General features: G+C 34.7%; 1 pseudogene; it reads right to left on the bottom strand.

Moving 5' to 3' along the window:
- LOC131859682 (photosystem I P700 chlorophyll a apoprotein A1-like) overlaps positions 1–25,924 on the bottom strand; it is a 92,840-nt pseudogene that overhangs the window by 11,215 nt on the left and 55,701 nt on the right.

The raw sequence follows: 25,924 nt of genomic DNA, 5'->3' as shown, positions 1-25,924 counted from the left end.
GGATGTCTCAAGAATACCCTGATAGTCAAGCTCTTTCATTAATTGAGGGTCTAAAACATATGGTTCAAAGTGATAAGAATGGAATTGATATTTTGCATAGTATTGCACACATTGTGGATTCGAATGTGATGCCTATGAAGAGTTGTGCCGAAACTTTAGGTTATACACAACCTCCTACTCAAGTCAATCATTCTATTCCTTTGACAACTTCTATTGCTATTATACCTACTTTTACATCAAACATAATGACTACTTCAATACAAGACATTCCACCTATGATCACCAGTCATGGGGGCAATCCTTCCTCTTCAATCAACCCTCTTCCTTCATTCAATCTGATTTCCTCATTCATTCCTTCAATGAGTGTTCCTATTACATCTCCACAAATGAACATGACGCAAGGGGGCAATTCATTTAACCATTCCATTCTTCCTTGTAGTGTTCCTCCTTTCCAATCATCTCCTGTGACTAACTATCATAGTGTCCCACCACCTTACTCTCAATCAATATCTTCTTTTCATAACATAATACCTCCATCACAATCTAACACGTCTAATATGAACTCTTCGACTGAAACGACCATTAACAATCTTGCACAAACTGTCTCTTCTTTACAGCAACAAATTGCCTCTATGAATCAATCTAAGTTTAGTGTGCCCACATTTGATGTTGCAAGCCCACTTTCTCTTGACATTGTTCGAGCTATCCCCCCTAAACATGTTGAAATCCCACAGTTGGAGCTTTATAATGGTAAGGGTGATCCTCTAACACATGTTAAGACCTTTCAAACAATATGTACCGATTTTGCTCATGACCCAAGGTTGCTTGCAAAACTGTTTACTAGAACATTAAGAGATAAAGCCCTACAATGGTATTGCTCGTTGCCTTCCTATTTTATTACTTCTTTCCAACAACTTGCAAATGCTTTTATTCAACAATTTCAAAACAATATAAGTCCTAAAGTTACTTTGATTGATTTAATGCATTGTAAACAAGGTGTTAAAGAAAAAGTGACTGATTTCATTGGTAGATATAAGCATTTGTATGCTCAAATTTCCTTTCCAGTACCTGACAATGATATTCAAAGAATCTTTATTTCTAACTTACAAAAAGATATTAGAGAAAAACTTATGTTTTCTGAGTTTACTTCTTTCCAACAGTTGTGCGCAACTCTTCACAATTATCAACTGACTGTGAGTCAAATGGAACAAGCAAATCCTATGGCTCCGAGTGATAAGGGTGATAGTAGTCAACAACCATTTGGGAAGTTTAAACCGAACAGAGAGTCCATTAAGTTCAATGAAAACATCATCAACAACAATGTGAATGCAGCATCAGGTGTGCCTCCTCTTTCTAAGTTTTTCAAGAAAGAAAGAAAGTTTACTCCTTTGAATGAATCATTGCATAGTATTATGAATAAGTTATTGGAACAAAATGTGCTTACCCTCCCTCCTATAAGGCAAATAGATCCTACAAAGATTAATTCACCCTATTTTGATAACAAATCTTTTTGTCAATTTCATCGTCAACCTGGCCATGATACTGAAAAATGATTTGCTTTAAAGGGTAAAATTCAAGATTTAATTGATAATAATACTATCTTTGTTTCTGGTGTGAATGATAAAGGCAACACATCTATAGCTCCTCCTAACCAAAATCTTAAGATTTTTACTGATCCATTACCTTCTCATACCTCTAATGTGATTGAGACTAATGATCCCTCTTTCTCACCTGATAGTCTTGTGTCTATGACTCCGAATGTGATTAACTTTGTAGAGCAGCAGAAAATCCCTAAAGAACCTTCCATCACATTTGATTCCAGTGAAACTATCAGGGCACCTGATGGTCCTTTATATATAGTTGCAAAAGTCAAGAATACACCTTGTCGTGGAGTGCTTATTGATCCTTCTTGTATGGTTAATGTCATTAGTGAAGAATTTCTTTTTACTTTGCAATTGAATCAAGTGATCTATGACAAAACAAATGTGGTTGTGAAACTGTTTGATGCATTTTCTTCTCCTGCAATTGGTTCTATTACATTACCTCTTGAGGTCCATAACAAATCCCTTGATGTGAGATTTTCTATTATTCCATCATCCGAACAATTTTGTGTGAAGCTAGGCTATCCTTGGCTATCTTCCATGAAAGCTATTGCTTCTCCTATTCACAAGTGTTTGAAATTTCCCCATAATAGTGAAGTTGTTACTGTCAATCATAGTCTCTTTAAACCAGCTGAAAGAACTTCTAGCGTTCCTATTGATTATTTTTGGCCTAAACAATTCCAATCTCTTCCACCGCGAAGTGATCATCTTTTCAAATCTTATCAAAAGTGGAAAAAAGATATGATCCTATCTCTAAGTGAACCTAGAGCACCTAAACTTGATATTCCTATCGTTCTTGAGAAGGAGGTTCTTCCTTTGAAAGATAAAACTAATGTCTTTCCTCAAGAAGATTCCCAACCCATCCCTATGAATGTGACTATGTCTACATCTAATAAACTTCCTAAAAGTAGACCTATACCTCCTCGTCATGATGGACTTGGTCTCCTTCCTAAACCAAATATCCCTCCTTTATATGGAGCAGTTCCTCCTCCTTCCTCTTATAGAGAAAAGAAACCTTCTTCTTCTCCTATTATTCAACCTAAGAGACCACAACCTAAACACCCAAGTGATAAGGATGAGAACATTCCTCCTCCTCAATCTTCTCAACTTCCTACTAAGACTAGACGAAATTGTTCTGCATGTGAACGCCGACGAAAGCATCATCTTAGAGCTTGTGCAGCTGCTTCTCAAACTTTGCAATCCCCAAAAACACCTTCAGCTAGTATTATTCCATTTTCTCCTCAGCCGAAAATTGAGCCAAAATCTCCTAAACATAAGATGCATGATGGTCTTGATCCTGTGCGAGTTAAAGATCCTATTTTTATAAATCTTGATGATGATAGTGAATATGAATATGTTGATGTTGATAACCATTTATCTAATGAATTTTCTAAAGCACTTATCCTAGCTCCTAGACAAGAACAACATGGCTTGGAACATGAACATAGCCCTTGCTTGGATCTTGTGATAGCTCCATCTGCTATGTTGGATGTTCCTCCTCTAGCGTGTTTCCTGCCTTCCTGAAATGTTGATCAGCAAGATCAGGGGGTGGATGACGTGCTGGACTAGTTTCATTAGCATAGCAGACTCTCTCCTCCTCTCTTGATCTCTTTTGTTACTTCTTCTATGTGTTATTCTCATTCTTCTATTTGTTGTCCTTAGTGTTGTCTACTTGAGGAGGATGCAAAGCATTGAGATCTCTTTTGGTCTATCTCATGTTGACTCAAAAGACACATGTGTTCCCTTCTTCTAGGTGACCTTCCTTGATTAGGGAATGAAGAAACAATTATGCATACATACATATGATATACATGAATTATCATACAGCATACTGACCCCGAGGAAAGAGAAGTCACCTCGTGCTTTGTGTTTTGTGTCTATTATCCTTGGGCTTATCTCACACTTGGGGGCTAAATCCTTGTGATAACGTGCTCCTTTCCCTTCTCATTTCTTATATGTATTACTACCTTAAAGCAATCACCCCCGATGAGGCATGTGCGATCTCTTTAACGTAGGGAGGCATACACCCCGTTCATATCTCTTCAAGATACTTGAAAATTTCTTAGCGAACTTAGCTTTGCCTTGAAAATTTTTGGTATTTTTCTTGCATGACTCATAGTGAGGGAACCTTACTACTGACAGTCATGGTTCTCCCTCATGATCTTCCCTTTTACTTTGTCAATTGAAGTCATAAGATCCTTAGTCCACTGGGGGCTTGGTGTATCTTGCCTCCTTGACGTGGTGAAAGTCTTTCAATGTTGTTTCCTTGTACTTTACCGGAAGTATGGGCGTACGCTTATACTCCCACTAAAGTGGGGGCTAAATGTAACGTCCTAAAATTGTGACACTTGCAATTTCGACTGCATTTGGGTCTTCACGATGGCGGCGCAACGTTGAACCTGAATGGAGACCCCGAAACCTGTTTACGACATCAAAAACTGCATATTTATGCACCTTGGCTTGATCCTTCCTTGCACCTTGCTATCCCGAGAGGTGGGACCATGGTGCCTAGCGCCCTGGTCCTTTAGGACCATGGCACCTAGTGCCTTGGTCCCCCAGGACCATGGCGCCCAGTGCCCTGGTCCCTGTCCCTATTTTGGGCCCGGTCTCTTCTTGGGCATCAGGTCTTTAAGTTTGCAATTTGGAAAATAATGCTTCTAGGTCAGCCTAAGGTCGGAAAAATCAGTCTCTCAACCCTAATTGACAAGTATATAAACTAAATTTCCCCTCCCAGAAAAGGGGAGGAAATACATATGTGTGCAAGAGGCGGAAGCGATATTCAAACATTCAAACATTCAAGCATTCAAGCATTCCTTCAAGCAATTGAACATTCTAAGTCTCCATTCAAGGCTAGGTGTTGCATTCAAGACAAGGATTCAACCATTGAAGAGGAGATCACACACAACATACAAACATACAACATCATTACACCTTCGCATGTAAGAATACAAACATTCTTACAACAAGGTATCAGTACTTGTTTACATTACAAACATTTACATTTACAGCATTCTCATTTCTTGGTTAATTCCAAAACCAGGGTTTGACCTAAAGGCAAACCCCTAATCCCTAACCCCCCCCATCATCCTCTCTTTTCTGTGTGTAGGTTGCAGGTATGCGGCTCTAATTGAAGATCTGGAATCCTTGTGTAGAGACGAACAGATCCCCCTTCGTTTCGTAGATTTTTCGGAGGATCGTGTGCGCTCCAGGCGCCATCGTCCCGTCAACTTTCGCTCAAATTTGTAGAACAGCATCGTCTCGACATTTTACTACTAATTTCAGGTCCGTAGCTTCATCCCATATCCCTATCTCTGTCTACAAGCGAATCTTTCTTACCTTACATGCATTCCTTGTTCAATCCTTCTATCTACATTCTTTACAAAAGAGGGTATCCTTGATGTCTTAACCCTTGAAACTCATTTAGAATCCAGTCTTGCATTGTGTAAGATTGGATCTTGTGAGTTTCAACCCCTCTTTTGAATGTAAAGTCTCTCCTAAGTGAAAACCGTCAACCCTAGTGACCTCCCTTCTCTCTCCTTGGGGGGGGGGAACACTTAGGGTTCGATTTTTCCGCTTTACATTTTGAAACCAACACAAGATGCAAGAGTTCCACATAACAGAGAATCAGTCTATCCCACCAAAGAAATTCAAGAAAAATTATGGGAAACCTTTGAGAAAAAGATAAAACTAAATGATGAATGAATGGGAAAGTATTCTTTGCATAGCTTGCCACTTTCACCAAAATCATATGGAAATCCTACAAATGTTCAACCACAGATCTCAGAGAAATCAGTTGAAATGTTTTATGGAGCATTTGTTAGAGATGGAACACTTGCAGAAGAAACTGAAGACAAAGACATTCTTAGTTGGTTGTACAGAGATGAAAATGAAAATATAGAAATAGTTGCAAAAGTTAATATTCCCATAGAACAATATGGCAACGGTTATAAGATCATGCAAAAAATGGCATATGAAGGAAAAGGACCAATTGGTAAGCAATAAGAAGGTATCTCAAAACCTATTTGTCCTCACACACAATCTAAAGAAGATAAATCGGGACTTGGATATCCTAAATCAAAGAAAAAAAAACATAAATATCAACATCCAAGGTGGAGAAAGAAAGCAGTCCCTAAAGAAGAACCATGCCAAGAAAGGCTACACCAAGCAGCGGAAATAGTAGCTAACAAACAAAAACAAGAAGAATATGAGAAACAAGAAGAAGAACTTGCAATCAAAAGAGAAGAAGATCTCTTGCAAACAAGTTCAAGGAATACAAACAAGCGTGGAACCTGATCAAGATATTTCAGAAATGGTGAAAGAACAGATGGCCAAAATCAGAGAACTCTTCTCACCATATAACATTCCTGTTAGATATAGTGGTGTGATTCTAGACAATGGTTCATAAATAGATTCAAATGAATATGAATGGGGTCCAAATCCATCATCCGATGTATCAAGTGAAGAAAAGGATGAAGAACAAGTAGCTATTACAAATAAAGACTCATCTTTAGCAAAACAAATAATAGAGTTGGAAAGAAGACAAGAAGAGATCAGAATTCAAAGGAAAGAGGCATATGAAAGACAACAAAAGAAAGAGGATGAAAAAGAAAAAGAAGTAACACCATAGGAAACACAAGTAGTTATTGATTAATCATTAGAACATCAACAAAATTTTAGATCTACATCAAATGTTGAGCCAACAATATTAAGGTATGGAAGAACCATGGAAGAATTAATAGATAGTCAAGAAGGATTGACTATTAGTCCAGAAGAAGCTGAGTTTGAGAGAAGACACAAGATAGAAAAAGAATCATTTATGTCATGTGCATAAGTATGCCAACTTCAAGATACAAATAAATTTATTGAAATTGATCAAGAGGGAACCTGTATTATCAAATATGTATGTGTTGATATAATCCATTCATTTGAGGGACAAACGTTAGATGATGAGTCACATGATTGTGAATCACAAAATATCAATCCTGATTTCGTCAGAGTTGATTGGAGAGCACTTGGGAGAGACTATCCTCAAGAGAGTTCTATCTATGACATTACCTAATCTATGCCAGACTATGACTATTACGTCATGAACCTTGAAACACCCAACAATCACTATGACTTACCCCTACTTCATCTAGAACTGTTTGATTGGGATAACTTAGAAAACCCTGAATTGGATGTCTTTTCCAATGATCATAATTTAGCCATATATCTTAATGTCATAGAACCAATAACACCTAAGATATCTTCCACTGCAGAATCAAGTAATGCTTCTTGCAGTTAGGAGAGTGTCAAACTTTCCAATCACAAAATTGAAATAAAACAAGGAAAAAGACCTATTGTTGAAAACCATTTCATGGCAACACTAGATCAATCAAGAGGAAAAATAAAGGATGTATGTGTTGGTGAAAACCTCCTTGAGGCACCAGAAGATGGAAATTTTGACACCCTCCCTACATATTTTTAGGAGAGATCTGCTATATTAATAGAGCCAACAGAAGCAATAAGCATTGGCACACCAAAGGACCCCAAGGTCCTTCATCCTGCTACATCATTATCAGATGAAGAAAAGAAAGAATACATATAATTCTTCAAATAAAGACAAATAAATTTTGCTTGGTCCTATGTAGACATGCCAGGACTTGATCCATATCTTATCATGCATCATCTCAATGTGGATCCAAAAGCAAAACCAGTTAAACAAAAGCTAAGGAAGATGAATCCACACATCGCTCTCCTTGTAAAAGCAGAGCTAAAGAAACTATTGGATGTGGGTTTCACAAGACCTGTTGCCTATCTAGAATGGGTCTCAAGTATTGTGTCAGTGTCAAAGCTAGATAAAAGCATAAGAGTTTGCAATGATTTTAGAGATTTGAACAAGGCATGTCCTAAAGATGATTTCCCATTTCCCAACATTGATATAATTGTAGACTTGTCAGCAAGACATCAGATTTTTTCATTAATGGATGCATTCTCAGGATACAATCAAATAAAAATTGCCCCTGAAGATCAAGAAAAGATAGCATTCACCTATGCATGGGGTACTTACTACTGGAATGTTATGTCATTTGGGCTTAACAATGTAGGAGCAATTATCAGAGAGCCATGACAACAATTTTCCATGATATGATGCATACTTTTATGGAAGATTGTGTAGATGACATACTTGCAAAATCTCATACAAGGAAAGAACATTTGAACATCTTGGGTAAGATCTTTGACAGGCTTGAACAATATCAGTTAGATTGAATCCAAAGAAATGTGCATTTGAAGTAATCTCTGGAAAACTTCTTGGATACATTATATCAGCTCGTGAAATTGAAGTAGATCCAAAAAAGGTCAAAGCTATCATGGAAATGGAGTCACCCAGGAACATAAGTCAATTGTGGTATCTACAACGGAGATAACAATCAATCAGAAGATTTGTCTCTCAATTAGCCTATAGATGTCATCCATTCACTCATCTCTTACACAAGAATGTTTCATTCAAATGGGATCAGAAGTGTCAAGAAGCTTTTATGCAAATCAAAGAATATTTGATGAATCCTCCAGTACTTGTATCACCAATCAAAGGGAAATCATTGTTACTTGATATCTCAGCAACAAATGTATCATTGGGAGCTCTCTTGCCATAGCCTGATGAAGAAGGGAAAGAAAGAGAAATGTATTACATGTTGGTATTTTGGTATGGTTTTTTCATTGATGTCAACACCTACTGAAAAGAAGCACTTTGGAGATCCAGCAACATTCATCGGCAAGCAAGTAACTATTGCAACAGTTACTGGTATATGGTTCACTGGCAGGATATAATGTTCACCGGTATCTGGAATGATATGGAAGACACTTGGTAATGTCGAAGACATTGTGTGGACACTTTGTTTTGAATAATTAATTATTGGTATATTCATATTTACATATTTTCTTTTACCGGCAAATAGGTCCAGGTTATCTAGGGTTACACCAGTAGGTTTATCTTTTCCAGATCAGCATGGCACGCTATGGAGATGATTTATTATTGTTGTAAATGCATTAAGCCGACATGTTCAATCGGTTATTACATCAGATATGATATTGTATGTAAAATTATTTTATTGTAATATCTTGTAGAGCTGACCTACTAAAATTGGTCTTAGGGTATGGTATATATGTAAGATCAAGTGTGGAATGCGAAAAAGAATTGAGTGAAGGTATATGCGAGATCAAGTAGAGGTATACATGAAGACATAATTTGAAGGTGAAGTTAGGTTTTTGTAGAAGCATATTAGCATTACACCGGTACTAAATCTAGCATATGAAGATGCTATTTTGTGTAGTACATTCTTATTGGATTTAACCATCCAACTGTAGTCAATGTGACTCCCATTTTGTGATTGAGCAGTGAGCTCTAGGCTATTGGCCTTTCTACATGTGCAGACCCCATTATGTACACTTACTATCTGCAGTAGTATCATCTGATTGTGGGTAAGGTTTCCCACCGTGGTTTTTCCCCTTACAGGGTTTCCACGTACAAATATTGGTGTTATGTGTTGTGGATGACTTCATGTTTATGTTTCATGCATTAATCCTTACTGGTATAGCAATTTACTGTTAACACTGTCTATTGGCATACTTAATTGGTTTACCAGTATTAAGCATTAAGTTGGTTAATTAGTTTTTGGTTTGAATTTATTAGATAACTGATTCACCCCCCCCCACCCTCTCAGTTGTCTTCAGGACCTAACAATTGGTATCAGAGCTTAGTCCTCTTTTGCAGAAGTTTAACAACTTGAGGAGATCCAATGTCTACTAATTATTTCAGGAAGGATGGTCCTAAACTTGATGGAACCAACTATGGGATATGGAAGATCAGAATGGAGACACATCTGAATTGTATTGGTAAAGACATCTGGGAAGTTACTAAGAATGGTTATACTGCTGCTGTAGCTGGTCAGACTGCTCCAACTACCTTAGCTAAAGATGAAGAGAATGATTGCAAAGCAAGAGAAGCACTTTTGGGTGCATTATCAGATCAACAAATCATGGGATTATCAGATAGGTCTACTACTAAAGCTATTTGGGATCATTTGGAAACACTGAATGAAGGAGACTCCACAGTCAAGATTGCAAAACTTGAAAGCTTCCGAGTCAGGTATGAACTTCTGAAAATGGAAGAAGATGAAAGGATTTTTGCTTTTATGGAAAGAGTAAATGAAATTGTTTTGGGTATTAAATGTTGTGGAGGAACTCTGAGTCAGGATGAAATTGTTTCAAAAATCTTAAGAGGTTTGCCACCGGCATATAAAATGAAGGTTACTACTATAAATGAGTTGAGAACAATGCCTAATACATTAGTAACTAGGGATACATTGATTGGAAAACTTTCAGCCTTTGAAATTGAGGAATTTGGTCCTGTTACTACTATAAAAATTGATTTGGCCTTTAAAGCATCAACATCATCTGCTCCATCATTTGACAAATTAGACTCGAGAGCCTTTTATGCAAGAGAACTTGAAGAATCTAGAAAGGAGAATGAAGAACTTGAAGAACTTGAAGCATTATTTGCAAGAAAAATGCCAAAAGGTCCAATTGGAAGTAAGTATGAAGGTAAAGCACCCTTTAAATGTTTTAACTGCAATAAGATTGGTCATATGGCTTTGAGATGCCCTGATAGACATGCTAGACTAAAAGAAGAAGCTAGAAGAACATACAAACCTAATCCTGAATATCAAAGATGCAGATTTAAGAAGAACAAAGACAAATCTTGTTACATTGTTGATGAAGGTGTGACTGATGATTCTGATGAAGATCCAGTAGACAATGGATGGGTTTTTTTTGCTATAACAGAAGATCAACCAGCACCTACTGCTCAACTGGTAGAATAAGCCCTAGCAGCTAAAGTTGAAGCAAAGGATGAATGGATCATTGATTCAGGATGCTCACATCATATGACTGGAGACAAAGGTAAATTCTTGAACTTTCAAGAATACAATGGAGGTTTAGTAAGATTTGGAGATGACAAAGCCTGTTCAATCAAAGGTAAGGGTTCAATATCTCTTGATGGTAAGCATAACACTGACAATGTCTACTATGTTGAAGGATTAAAGCATAATCTTTTAAGTGTTGGTCAATTAGTTGAGAAGGGATTTCAGTTACAATTTAAAAATGGAAAATGTAAAATCATGAATAGAACTGGTTTGGAAATTGCAACCAATAATCAGAGTAGAGGCAATATCTTTCATTTGAATAACAATGAAAAGGCATGCTTAATTGCACATATAGATGAAATTTGGTTATGGTATAAGAGACTATGTCATGTAAACTTTGATTGCATGGTAAAAATCAATACTTCTAAGGCAGTTAGAGATCTACCTAAAATTGTGAAACCTCATAATACAATTTGTAAGGAATGTCAATTTGGAAAACAAGTTAGAGCTAGTTTCAAAAGTATTCCAGAAAAATCCAATAATGCTCTTGATTTAATTCACACTGATTTATGTGGTCCAGCTAGAACTAGAAGCTTACAAGGTGATAGATATTTCATGCTAATTATTGATGATTATTCTAGAATGTGTTGGGTTACTTTTCTCAGAGAAAAATCAGAAGCACTTGGAAAGTTCAAACTATTCAAAGCAATGGTTGAAAATGAAACCGGTAAGAAAATCAAATGTTTAAGATCAGATCAAGGAGGAGAATTCACATCTAAGGACTTTAATACATTTTGTGAAGTGAATGGAATCAAAAGACAGTTATCAGCACCTCGGACACCATAGCAGAATGGCGTTGTTGAAAGGAAAAACAGAACTATCTTGGATGCAGCAAGAAGTATGTTATCAGAAGCAAATCTATCACATGCGTATTGGAGAGAGGTAGTTAGCACTGTTGTCTATACATTCAACAAATTTCACATCAAAGGTGAAACCGGTAAGACCCCTCATGAACTATGGTTTGGTAATACTCCTACTCTTAAGTATTTCAAAATTTTTGGAAGTAAATGTTATATTAGAAGAGATGAGTATATTGGCAAATTTGATCCTAGAAGTGATGAGGGAATATTTCTTGGTTATTCATCTAAGAGCAAGGCATATAGATGTTTTAATAAGAGATTGTAGAAAATTGTTGAGAGTACAAATGTAAAGATTGATGAACAATTCAGAGGAACTTCAAGGTATATAGACTCTGAACCGGCAATAGAAATTGTGACAAATGAACCTATACTGAATCCACCAGTACAGAATGAAGATCCAGTTACACTGGTATCATCAGAGGATTCCACAGTAATTGAAGAACAACAGCAAACTAAGACACCCTGGTATGTAAGATTGAATCATTCTGAAGATCAAATAATTGGAAACAAATTTAAAGGAGTTATGACAAGAGGAAGATTGGAAAATGAAGAGGTATGTCTTATTTCTCAAATTGAACCATCATGTATCAATGAGGCATGTGAAGATAAATTTTGGATTAAAGCTATGGAAGAAGAATTAGGACAAATTGAGAAAAATAGTACTTGGACATTAGTTCCCCGGCCTAAAGATAAAAATGTAATTGGAACCAAATGGGTATTTAGAAACAAACTTAATGAAGATGGTAAGGTTGTCAGAAATAAAGCAAGACTAGTGTGTAAGGGATATTCTCAGAAAGAAGGAGTTGATTACAATGAAACCTTTGCACTGGTAGCCAGAATTGAGGTAGTTAGATAATTCTTGGCTTTTGCAGCTCACAAGGACTACAAAGTTTATCAAATAGATATTAAATGTGCATTTTTGAATGGAGATCTTGAAGAGGAAGTATATATTGAACAACCTAATGGATTTTCTTTGACAGATGACAATGATATGGTTTTCAGGTTAAGAAAAGCTTTGTATGGATTGAAACAAGCCCTAAGAGCTTGGTATGCAAGGTTGGATAAATATCCTTTGAAGATTGGTTTTACTAAAGGAAATGCAGATAGCAATTTATATTACAAAATAACTAATGATGACATCTTGATTATTGAAGTATTTGTTGATGATATAATCTTTGGAGGAGAAGATGGATTATGTAAGGAATTTTCTATTAAAATGCAGCAAGAATTTGAAATGTCTATGATTGGAGAAATAAAATTATTTTTAGGTTTGCAGATTTCTCAAACTAATAAAGGAATATTTTTTAGTCAATCCAAGTACTTAAAAGAATTACTAAAGAAATTTGAGATGGAGAACTCTAAACTGGTAAGCACACCTATGACTACAAATGACAAATTATCTCAAAGGGATGAATCTACACCTGTTAATCCAACTAGATACAAATCTATGCTAGGAGGTTTGTTGTATTTGACACAAACCAAGCCTGATATTAGAATGCAGTATGTATTGTTTCTAGATTTCAGAGTAATCCTAGGGAAAATCATGAATCAGCAGTATAAAGGATTTTCTCGTACTTACAAGGCACAGCAAATCTTGGATTATGGTATCCTAAAGATGAAAATTTTGACCTATGTGCATACACAGATGCAAATTGGGCAGGAGATGTGGATGATAGAAAAAGCACCACTGGAGGAGTATTCTTTCTTGGAAAGAGATTAGTTTCTTGGTTGAGTAAGAAACAGAGTTGTACATCTTTATCAACAGTAGAATTAGAATATGTTGCAGCAGCAACTAACTGTACACAGGTACTATGGCTTAAGCAAATGTTGAAAGACATTAAGGTGAAATGCAAGGAACCTATTACTATCTACTGTGATAACACTGCAGCAATTGATATATCTAAGAATTCGGTATTACATTCTAAAACAAAACATGTTTCTATAAAACTAAATTTTCTAAGGGAAAAAGTTGAAGAAAAGGAGATAAAACTGACTTATGTGAATACTAAAGAACAGCTCGCGGATATTTTCACAAAACCTTTGCCTAAGGAGACTTTTGAATATCTCATAGATCAGCTTGGAGTCATACCACCACCAGTAGAGACTTAGACAGTTGATGATTGTCATCAACCGACAGAATTAAAAAGACAAATCTTTATTCCGGTATTTGATGAGGAAGCTACTTCTCAGGGGGAGTAGTTGGTATTTTGTATGAACTTGAATTTTATAGCTTTGGAATTTGATGTCAAAGGGGGAGAGATATCTATGGAAAAACACATTATCTTTTGAGGAAGAGATTGGTATTGAAAATAAATCTTTGGATAAACACATGTTGCTCCCATGGGGAGAAATGGAGATTGATTGGTTTTTGATATTTGGCATTTCTGTTTTGGCACTTTGATGGTTTTTCCCTCTTGTGTTGCCATCAATGCCAAAGGGGGAGATTGTTGGTATTTTGGTATGGTTTTTTCATTGATGTCAACACCTACTGAAAACAAGCACTTTGGAGATCCAGCAACATTCATCGGCAAGCAAGTAACTATTGCAACAGTTACTAGTATATGGTTCACCGGTAGGATATAATGTTCACCGGTATTTGGAATGATATGGAAGACACTTGGTAATGTCGAAGACATCATGTGGACACTTTGTTTTGAATAATTAATCATTGGTATATTCATATTTGCATATTTGCTTTTACCGGCAAATAGGTCCAGGTTATCTAGGGTTACACCGGCAAGTTTATCTTTTCCAGATCAGCATGGCATGCTATGGAGATGATTTATTATTGTTGTAAATGCATTAAGCTGACATGTTCAATTGGTTATTGCATCAGATATGATATTGTATGTAAAATGATTTTATTGTAATATCTTGTAGAGCCGACCTACTAAAATTGGTCTTACGGTATGATATATATGTAAGATCAAGTGTGGAATGCGAAAAAGAATTGAGTGAAGGTATATGCGAGATCAAGAAGAGGTATACACGAAGACATAATTTGAAGGTGAAGTTAGGTTTTTGTAGAAGCATATTAGCATTACATTGGTACTAAATCCAGCATATGAAGATGCTATTTTGTGCAGTACATTCTTATTAGATTTAACCATCCAACTGTAATTAGTGTGACTCCCATTTTGTGATTGAGCAGTAAGCTCTAGGTTGTTGGCCTTTCTGCATGTGTAGACCCCATTATGTACACTTACTATCTGCAGTAGTATCATCTAATTGTGGGTAAGGTTTCCCACCGCAGTTTTTCCCCTTATAGGGTTTCTACGTACAAATATTGGTGTTATGTGTTGTGGATGATTTCATGTTTATGTTTCATGCATTAATCCTTACCGGTACAAAAATTTACGTTTAACACTGTCTACCGACATACTTAACTGGTTTACCGGTATTAAGCATTAAGTTGGTTAATTAGTTTTGGGTTTGAATTTATTAGAAAACTGATTCACCCCCCCCCCCCCCCTCTCAGTTGTCTCTGGGACCTAACATTACATCAGTAGAACACTTGTAGGCTATGAATTGAACTATACATCAGTTGAGAAGACATGTCTAGCAGTTGTATTTGCAACTCAGAAATTGCAACATTATATGCTAACTCACTATGTAAAACTGATAGCAAAACAAGATCCACTAAAGTATTTGTTGAGAAAGTCAACTTTAACAGACAAACTAGCAAAATGGGTTATGGTACTAAGTGAGTTTGATATAGAATATGTTGATTGAAAAGGTATCAAAGGACATGTCATTGTTGATCAATTGGCTGAAGCACCCTTACAAGATGACACATTGTTGCACATCGAATTTCCTGATGCAAAAATTCTGACAATAAGCACAAAATTTTGGGAGTTGTACTTTGATGGCTCCTATACACAATATGGATCAGGTGCTGGAATCTTCTTCATCACACCTCAGGGACACGCAATTCCAAAATCATATAAACTATGGTTTCCATGTACAAACAATACTGCAGAATATGAAGCATTGGTTATTGGGCTCAAAATGTCTATTGAATGGAACATCAAGGAATTGCATATTTATGGTGATTCACAGCTTATAATCAACCAAATAAATGATGATTATAAAACTAAGGATGATAAGATCGTGCCTTCCAAATAGATGGTTGAAAATTTTAAAGAGAATTTTGAAAAAATAACATTTACTCAGATCCCAAGAAATGAGAACAAAGCAGCATATGCAATGGCTACAATAGCATCTCTTTTGCAGAATCAAGAAAATCAACAATGTTACGAATTCCTGATGGAAGATATCTTGAATCCTTCCATTGAATCCCAAAATACCCACATGATTTTCCATATATCGGGAATCGATCAATCCTTATACAACCAAACTTATCGATACCTAAAGGAGAATATCCTTCCTCCTGACCTATCTTGCAATCAGACAAGAAATTTTATCTGTCAATCATCCCACTATACTATCAATGCTGATATCTTATATAGATGAGGTCTAGATAGCACTCTATTGATATGTCTCAAACAAGAAGATTCTAAGAAAGTTCTTAATGAAGTCCACATAGGTATTTGTGGAATGCACTCAAGTGATTTAACACTGGCTAATAAACTTATTCGCTTGGGTTATTATTGGCCTACCATGGAGAGAAATTCATTTACATATGCTAAGAGATGCAAACAATTTCTGATCCATGGGAATCTCATCCATGCATGAGCACAAGAACTACATCCTATGGTAGGTTCATGGCCATTCTCCCAATGGGGTCTTGACTTGGTAGGTAAGATAAACCCTTCATCTTATAATGGACATAAGTTCATTCTGACTGCTACAGAGTATTTCACTAAATGGATTGAGGAAATGCCTTTGACGAAAGTGACGGGAAAGCAAATATCATCATTCATCCTGAATTATATAATCTATTGCTATGGAGTCCCTATGACCATTATCACTGATAATGGAAGACCATATAAGAATCAAGATGTGAAGGAACTATGTGAGCAATTTCATATTCAGCATAGGTTTTCTACCCCATATTATCCATAGGGAAATGGTCAAGTTGAGGCATCAAATAAAATAATCTTAAAGTTCTTGAAGAAAATAGTCAATGAAGCTGGTAAAGAGTGGCATATTCAACTAAATCCTGCTCTTTGGGCATATCAAACCAATATTCCTACACTAACAGGGGCAACCCCATATTGGTTAGTCTATGGATCAGAAGCCATATTACTAGTAGAAGTAGAGATACCTTCTCTACGAGTGTCCTTGAAAGGTCTTATACCAGAAGAAGAATAGCGAGTCTCTAGACTTCAAGAACTTGAGCTAATTCAAGAATGTCGCCAAAATGCTACAGATCATTTCAAGGCATATCAACAAAGAATGGCAAGAAGTTATAATCACATAGTTAAGTCACACATTTTTCAGATTGGAGATTTAGTATTAAAGGAGAATCCAAGGAATCAGCAAGACCGAGAAAAGAAGGGAAAATTTTAACCGAACTAATTAGGTCCTTTTGTTATAGCAGTGGCATATGGCTCAGGAGCATACAAGTTATCTACACCTGAAGGTGATTGGTTTGATGAGCCCATAAATTCTGTTCATCTCAAGAAGTTATATGCTTGAGATATTAAAGTCCTGAAGAAATCAGTAAAAATCAGAAAAATAGAAAATCTCTAAAAAGCTTAAAACAGAGAAAATAGAACAAAAAAAATCAAATATGGAAAAAATGCAATAAATTTAGATAGTGAAAACCGAGTAAATAGACATTATCTAAAAGTGAGTTCTTTCATCTATGAGATCGCTTTGTGCACCTATCCACTCCATCCTATTTGCATCTATCATTGCCATCTGTCTTAGCTTATCCATTTCATCTTTTGCATTCATTGCTCTGAACCATTTAGCAAGAAATATGTAGCTTACCAACAATTATCAATCTTTGACATACTTAGTGTAGTCACTGTCTTGCATTTTATCAATCATATTTGCATTATATCCCACCATGGTTTGGATCATCCTTTTGTACATCCATAATAAATTTTTGTTTCCACTGGGGGAAAAATCCTAATTCCTTTTGCTAAGGTGATCTTTTAAATTTTTGAAAATCCAAAACACTCAGAAAACTTAGAAAAAACCAAAACACCTAGGGTTTTGAAACAAATAATGAGCAACAAAACAATGAAGATCAAGGTATTTTGTAGCAACTGAATCGTGAAACTTGGAAAACAAAGATTCAACCAGCAAGTAATAAAGGATTATCAATGATTATATCAGTTAATGACCATGAGAACATGTGTATGACATACAATATTCGGTTTTTATATCTTGATTTTTTTCCTAATCATGTACTCTATGCGACTCAAGGATGTCCATGACTAGAGTAGCTATGATGGGGTATAATTATTTTCTTTGTTTGTTGTTTGTGGTTTATCTCTTATTAAGGTATGTACTTGTCTAAGGATATGATCAATAAAAGATCAAAGAGGACGTTTCGAGTCATGCATGAAAGGGGATAATCCTTGTTTGTCCTACAAGAAATACTCAGGTCAGCTTGATTCATCATATTAAGTTGCCTGTATAAACTTTCTATATCAAAATCCATGTAAGAAATACTCAGGTCAACTTTAATCATTATGTCAAGATGCTTGTATTTTCTTACAACATTTTAAAAGCTCAATGATGAAATCAATCACTATTATAAGACAACATATGAAGAATGGAAGTATCATTTTAGTTAGATCATTTTAGATTAGCTCATTATTCATCTAAATTATAAGAATTCATTGTCAATTGCATTATAACCATTTCATTTAGAGATCAACGGTTATAAATAAAGATTGAGTATACTTGGACAAACTAAAACAACTTGCATTTAGGTTCATTCATTTCATTAGGCTTTCATTTTGATCATAATCATTTGCATTGCATTAGTTTGCATTCCATTAAGTGCATTTCATTAATCATGTAGTATATCATCATTATTATTTGCATTAGGATCGTTATCATTGTAGTTCTTTTTATCCATTAAGGTCATTTAGTTGCATCTTTGCACTTAGATTCATTTATCATTATAAGCATTGCATTACAATCATAAGCATTACATATAAGCATCCATCGCATAAGTTTGATCAAGCATAGCATTCATAATCATCAAAATTTAAATCAAATACATTTCATGTAGATCATTTTCATTTCAAATCATTATATGCATACACATTAAAAATTAAAAAAATCAACATTCATTTGCATGCGTAATCATTAGAAGCATTCTCATATAGATCATTGCATTTGCATCATTTAAGTAAATCATTATATAATTAATTTCATTTGCATCATCAAAATCATTTTCATTTCATCATTATTGCATGATATAGAACATCATCATCATGAAAATAAAGGAAAGAAAAGATCATCATAACATCATCCATCACTTCATATATAGGTCAGTAGAGCATAATCCATGTAATATTGTATATCAATGCATATAGATCATCATCATATAGAGTTTAACATGCATAATAAATCATTAATCATCAGAATCATATAGGGTCCATGTCTGTATATCATCATAAAATAATAAAAATTCCAAGTATACAATGATATCAAAGAAATAATCAATAAAATACAATGTTCCATGATACAAATCAATGTCTCATATCAATATGTCAACTGGGACGAAGAGAACCACTCTTTTCAAATGTTGTAAGCCTCGTTGATCATCTTGTTTCCCCCTGGATGAATCAATACATCTAGATCTTCTTGCAACATGATATTAACAAAATGTCAGTTCTTGATCCAACGAATTGCTTTGATCAATCAATCAACTATCATATCCGCTCACTTGAGATTTCTATCAATCTCTTTAACCACATATTAGTGATTCTCATTCATCATGAGGTTACGCATCTAGTCTATCTAATCTTGAATTTACATCATTGGCATTCATCAATCATGAAGTCAATCAAACTCTATCCTATCAGATCATCAAAGCTTCGAGTTTATATCATTGACCCTCATCGATCATGAGGTCAATCAAACTCTATCAATCATCAAATTAAGCAAAATATCAAAGAAATCAAAGAGCGAACATTTTCATCAACCAAAGTTGTAGAAATTCCAATCAATTATCGTGAGATCAATCGCTCAATCCAAATTTTTCAATAATTTCATGATCAATCTCCTGAGGGGGCATACTGATAGTTCTGATACTTAATATAAGTACAGATCCAAGAGCCAACAAGATGAGAGGGGGGGGTGAATCATACAAACTTAATCATCAATGAAAACATCAGATTCAACCTCGGTAACATATATCAGTCATAGAATAAAACTATCAAACATGCAAACTCAAAAGCATATGAACTATATAAACCTCATAACACCAGATTTAACGTGGAAACCCAAATAGGGAAAAACCACTATGAGATTTCAGACCCACTAAGAAATATACTCTTCTAGAGTATGCTCGGTTAAAAGCCAATCCTGTTAAAGATTACAAAACACATTGCTAGATGTGACCCGGTTAAGGGATTTCCTTCAGATCTATTAGGATCTTCACTTTGTTAGAAGTGACCTTGTCAAAGGATTTCAAACACTCATTTAGAATGTCACCTTATTAAAGGATTTACTTATAAGACTGTTAAGTCCACTCAGTTAAGAGATTTTCTGTTACTTTCACAAGCTAACAGTAATACAATCTATCTGCAACTTTACATCTAAAATGCTAAAGCAGATTCTTATTTGTTCAATCACAATCTAGACATAGAACTAATCTTGTATGTCTACTGGGCATCAATACTCTGTTATTCCAACAGGTCTTCAAGCTTCTGTGCTCGGTGATCACTATATAGCATCCCTGTGCATACACTTGCCCGCATACACTGTTTATCAACAGTTCCTTATTTATAAACAATCATCTAACCGCTTAATCTCCTTGATCACATTTCCCATGATCAATCATAGCCATCAGATCTTCAACCCTGTCTAGGTTCATTGTATCTTACGATCTGAAAAATGTTTTACCTTGCCTTGAAACTTGTACAATCATCTTGGAACTTGTGTTAGGGTAATGCGATTCAATCTGAGCTATAGATCTTCTTGCCGACTTTCCATTGCCTTAGATTTGTTAACAAACTTCTTCCATGGCTTGCCAATCATTGATCCACTCCATCTCAGCAGCTTCTTTCATTAAATATCACATGTAAACATTTAATGCATTCTGTTACAGCTCGGTTACAACTTGGTGAATACTAAACTTTACTCGGTAGACATTCTGTCTTCATTAACCGATTGCGATAACCTTAGGGTTTACCGACTAGGTTCCTTAGGGTTTACCGACTAGGTCCTTTGGCTGATAACATAATGTAGTATTAACCTTTACATTTTACAACATATGTATGATGTTAAAACAATCTAAAACATCAAGATCTCATTATTGTCTGACTCAGTAGAGTTGCCCATTGAATAACTTATCCCTTTATTCATCATATTCTTTCCTGTGTCTTTACCAACTTCTTTATGATCTTCATATCATATTTCTTAAGATATGGGAACATCATACTGAATTAGAAAATCAATTTATTGACATCAATGACAAAATAATAATATCAAGATAGTAAAACATCTTTAATCAGTTATGTCCATAATCATCAACAACCTTCTCAATATCCTTGTTATATTGCCAACACATACAACCAGGATTTTTATCTTCATCGGGTGCATTATCGAGACGTGATTTAATCTTTGAAACAATATTGTCTCAACATCATTTCAAAGAGAGGTAAAATGTATACACATAAAAATGGCTATGAGCAATTAAATAAATATTTTAGATTTATTTAATAATTATTCTTCTATTAAATAGTTAATTTAAAAAGATTAATTCATTTCATGTCCTTATATTAATTAATTTAATTGAAATATTTTATTAATTAATTTGTTATATCCTTTTCTTCTAATCAATTAATTAAATATCTAATTGTTATCACTCAAATTGCACCTGTAATGCACAAGCTGAAAGCTCAAACAACTTACTCACACATGGGATAATTTGTAGGCCTGTGGGTTGCCTATAGTGATAATTAGCCTCCAGATGAAGGGTTGGTTCCCTGTGAATAACTCTAAATTATTTACTAAGGAAAAGGATAAGAAACTAAAAATGAAACTAGAATGACTTTGTGAATTCTAAACTAAGGTGATGCATCAATATGATATCTCAAAATTATAGAAATACACTCCTAAAAACACCAATCTGCACAAATAGACTTCTAGTTCACAGCACATAAATATTTCATGCAAAGGATTTAAACTCAAGAAATTGAAAGGGAAGAAAACTTTCACAATCAACCAAATGAACCAATTAATCACAATGCACAACCTATGACTTAAAAATGAGACATAAAATTTAAAGGTTATCTAGACAATAACACAATAAACTAACTCTCAATCATGAATAAGAAAATGAACTCCAAAGATATAAGGAATAAGCTAATAATTTTATTCAGTATTATGTCATAAAACTGCACAGGAGCTACAAGAATGTATTCTCTGCTAAAACCAGCAAGAGAAAGATAAAAAAAATTCACTTTATACAAAAACCTTCCACAAAGGTAGAGGAAAGATGACTCCAGCATGACTGAAGATGAACCCCTACTAAAAATATCTTCTCAAAAACTGATCCTCGAGCAAAAATGAAAAGCCACCAAAATAGGCTTCAAAACATGCAAAAATGTGGGTAACTCAGCTCAAAATCTTGGTCAACTAAAGGTTGACCCATGTGGCACTCAAAATCAAGCCTTACCTCAAAATCATGAGAAAAGCTCATGTAAACCTACACTCAAGCTCAAATCTGACCCCAAACTGCATGATGACTTCTCATAATGAGTTTGATCTTTTAGCATGTATGCATATTAGGAAGATTTCTAAAGTAAATATCTAAGACACATCATAATCAACACTAAGTGGATTCATAATTTATCCAACTTAGATATTTATTTTACAATTTTTCATATTGTGTCTACATGCTAAAGACCAAACTCAAAGTGCCTATTAAGATGCTAAATATTAATTACCTTGACATATATATAAGGATATAGAAATTAAAAATATTCAGTTATATGTGTATGAAAATAATTAATAATAATAATAATTAATTATTATACTAATATTGGCTCATGATTTTTTTTTATTTGCCAATATTAATATATTAATTAAAAATTTACACTGATAAAAGAAAGCATCTTTTACAAAGTTAAGTCTTAAAAGACTTAAGGGTTTTAAAGCCACCCCATGGCTTAGTCACGATATCATATGAAAGCTTATTCTTTTAAAAGAAACCTAAGCGAAGTAAAAGGGTTTTCAAACCCTAAAATTGCTCATCGAACATTTGTTGTTTGAGATGATTCACGGGAAGCCTAGCCACCATGCTCTATGAGAGCTCCAAGTAGGGCTTGATCTGAGGCTTTGAAAACTGAACTGGACATCAAACATGAAGTTTATTGATCGGGTATGCTTCTCTTTTCATCAATCTTGTCATTTGCAAAAATATTTGTTGCAAAAGCTTTTTCGTTTTAAATCCATGCATACATAGGGTTTTTAAAAAAATAAATTTCCAGATATGTGCCTTATGTGCATGATCTCGGACTGTAGTTTTTACTTTCATGTTTTTTCTCTATCTCACCTTTGCTTTGAAAATGGTTTACTGTGTAAAGAAGTCGAACCCTAGCCTGTTTGAGGTTTCTATGCATGGATACTCTATTACAAGCTCTATTAAAAAAAATGCTCCATATAATCTCTTCACAATGATGAAATACATGATACTGCTCACTGTTACATATATAACGGATATGCCACTATTGTTTACTTTGTTTGCTTAGAAACCCTGAGGCCTAACCTCATGGCCAAAATTTGCGATTATGAAATATGGGTTTTAAAACAAACGGGTTTAAAAAACAACCCATAATGTATTATTGGCTATGATCATGCTAAGGAAGTTTTGTGCAGCTACAGTCACCTTTCTATTTTGATGGTTGTATTTTCCCCTCTTGGCCCTTTGGATATGCTGTATTTGTGAAATGTGTTGCCTTCCAATCCTTTATCATTCTATTGTTCATTGAATTCTTTTGGGATGACTATGAAAGGGCCGCACTTTTCTTTAACCAGTTTATTAGCATTTGTGCCTTCAAATCATAATGCCTTCCTGTCACATGCTACTACTGTTATATAGGGTAGTAAGGTTTTGTATCTCCTTTGATTTCTTTACTGTAGTTGTTGCTTCTGTTATTATATAGTGTGTTCCATGTATTTACTGTATCACTATATTTCTGAGATATGTGCTACAAATTCTTAGTTGGTTATTCTTTATGACTATCAATCATTGCTCTTTTGGCATGTTTAAATTAGGGTTTATATGAAAATTACATTTAAGATTCTTTACTGTTGAAAAGGTTGTTCTATCATCATTCTTTGGTACACTAAGTTTGTTGCTAGTAATTTGTAGAATCTCTTTCTCTATTCTCTAGGTACTGTGTTGTCTTTTGGAGTTGTACACATTGATTTCCCTTATGACTTTGTCATTGTGTTTATCTTTCTTCCTTATGATGACTGTAGTTGTTACTTTCTCAGTCATTCTCCATTGTTGACTGTGTCATGCTCACTGTAAAATAAATCTCTTTCCAGTTGTTGTTTTATCTTTTGTGCATATTTGAATGTTGTATATGTTGCATTTATGTCCTTCCTGTCACGTTTTTGGACAGGGATATTCTATTTTTTATTGCAGCTCTTGTCACATTTTCAGATAGGGATATGTTATTGTAGCTCCTTGTCTTAAATTACTTGCACACTGGGCTCAACCCTTGTGGGAGCCTATTTTACCCCACATGCATAATTCATAAATCAGCATCAAGACTTTTCCTATGCCTGCACAGTGAACAAACAAATTAGCAAAAACATGATGAAGCCGAAAGCTTCAGTGAATTTGAACTCCTTTTTCCCTTCTGATCTTGATGACTAACACTTAATGGATGCCTCTGATGATTGTATGTGATATGTCTAATTGTGATGCAGAAATGCAAATTGCATTTGCTTCATCATTGCTTGGAGCTTTTTCTCTAACCTTTTCTCTTTTATTCATTGTTTTTTGCAGGACTAGGAGAACCTGGACCTGCCTTCTTTGAGACGTTCAACCATAGCTAGAGGAAGATAGAAATGCAAACATCATAGCGCAGGCAATGATGGAACACTTTCCTTCTGTCTTTTTTCATTATAGTTATCTATACCATTTACATTTATCAAATGTATTCTTTACTTGTTTCATGCATCATGAATCAAATGAGGCTAATCCCATGGCTTGTGTGGGATTCTGATTTTTACATTATAAATACAAATACAGAATTTATGTAAATGTAAAATATTTTTTTGTTTTATGTATTTGCAGAAAAACTGAAAATGACAACTGTAATCAAATCTAAATCAATTATGTTCATTAGAACATTTATGTACCTTTTCAATATGAATGAATGCAAGGCCTCATTAGGCCACCAAATTTAGCATGTGCAAAAATTTGGTAACACTAATATTTAATTATTCCTCTATCTACTATCATGTAGTCTCATTAATTAAATAATTTCTTAATTATTTAATCTCTTTTCCAACGCACATTCCATTCTCTACATCACTTCTTCTTTTCTAACTCATCCATCATGTGGATAAATTAATTCAATAAAATTAAATTAAATTAAATCATTTATTAGCCACTTATCTCCAACTTCCAAAATAAATGAAATATTGTGTACGTACACATATTTCCTAATTGTCTTCTATATTCTCTCCAACATCCCTATATCTTAGGAGGACTTGAGTCCACTTGTCTTCTCATTCCTACATCTTCTCCAACTATCTTACATCCTCTCAAGTCTTCAACTCAGTCAAGGTGAGGTGAGTGACACTTGTCTTCTCCTTCCCCCTTTCTCTCAACCTTCAACTTCTTGCTCATAGCCATCCAATTTGAAAGATTTGATCATGACCATTGATCGCTGCCACCTAATCTCATGCACTCAAAAATATATAAAAAGAGGTCTCCTAAGCCATTTTGAAACTAATAGCTAATCTTATAGTCATTCTAGGAGTCTTTATCTTGCATTCATGAGTTTGAGTTTGAAGCAATCAAAAAATTTAGAATTTCTTTCATAGCTTAATATCATGTTAGCTTAAATCATTTGCATATGCATGTCTTATTATCAATTAACTATCTGTCCATTATTCATATGCCATCTAGGAAGCTATGTGTGCTTGTCTGAGAGCAAAATCATCTGCAACAAGGAATAGTGGTGTTAGGACACAATGAGACATAAATCATGAAGGTTTAATCTCTTTTATTTTCTTTTATTTCATGTTGTTTCATTGGTTGAAGCTAAATATTTCTTGTAGATTTCTTTTGTATTGTATGATGGATTAACAAGTTTTAGGTCAATTCTCTGGAGTTCAACTTTAGCCTCAACACATACAAAAGAAGATCCAAGGAGATTGA

This window comes from Cryptomeria japonica, chromosome 2 (genome assembly GCF_030272615.1).
Source record: "Cryptomeria japonica chromosome 2, Sugi_1.0, whole genome shotgun sequence".
Taxonomy (NCBI): domain Eukaryota; kingdom Viridiplantae; phylum Streptophyta; class Pinopsida; order Cupressales; family Cupressaceae; genus Cryptomeria; species Cryptomeria japonica.
Note: the sequence above shows the minus strand (reverse complement) of the source record. Positions and strands in the feature narration are given on the sequence as shown.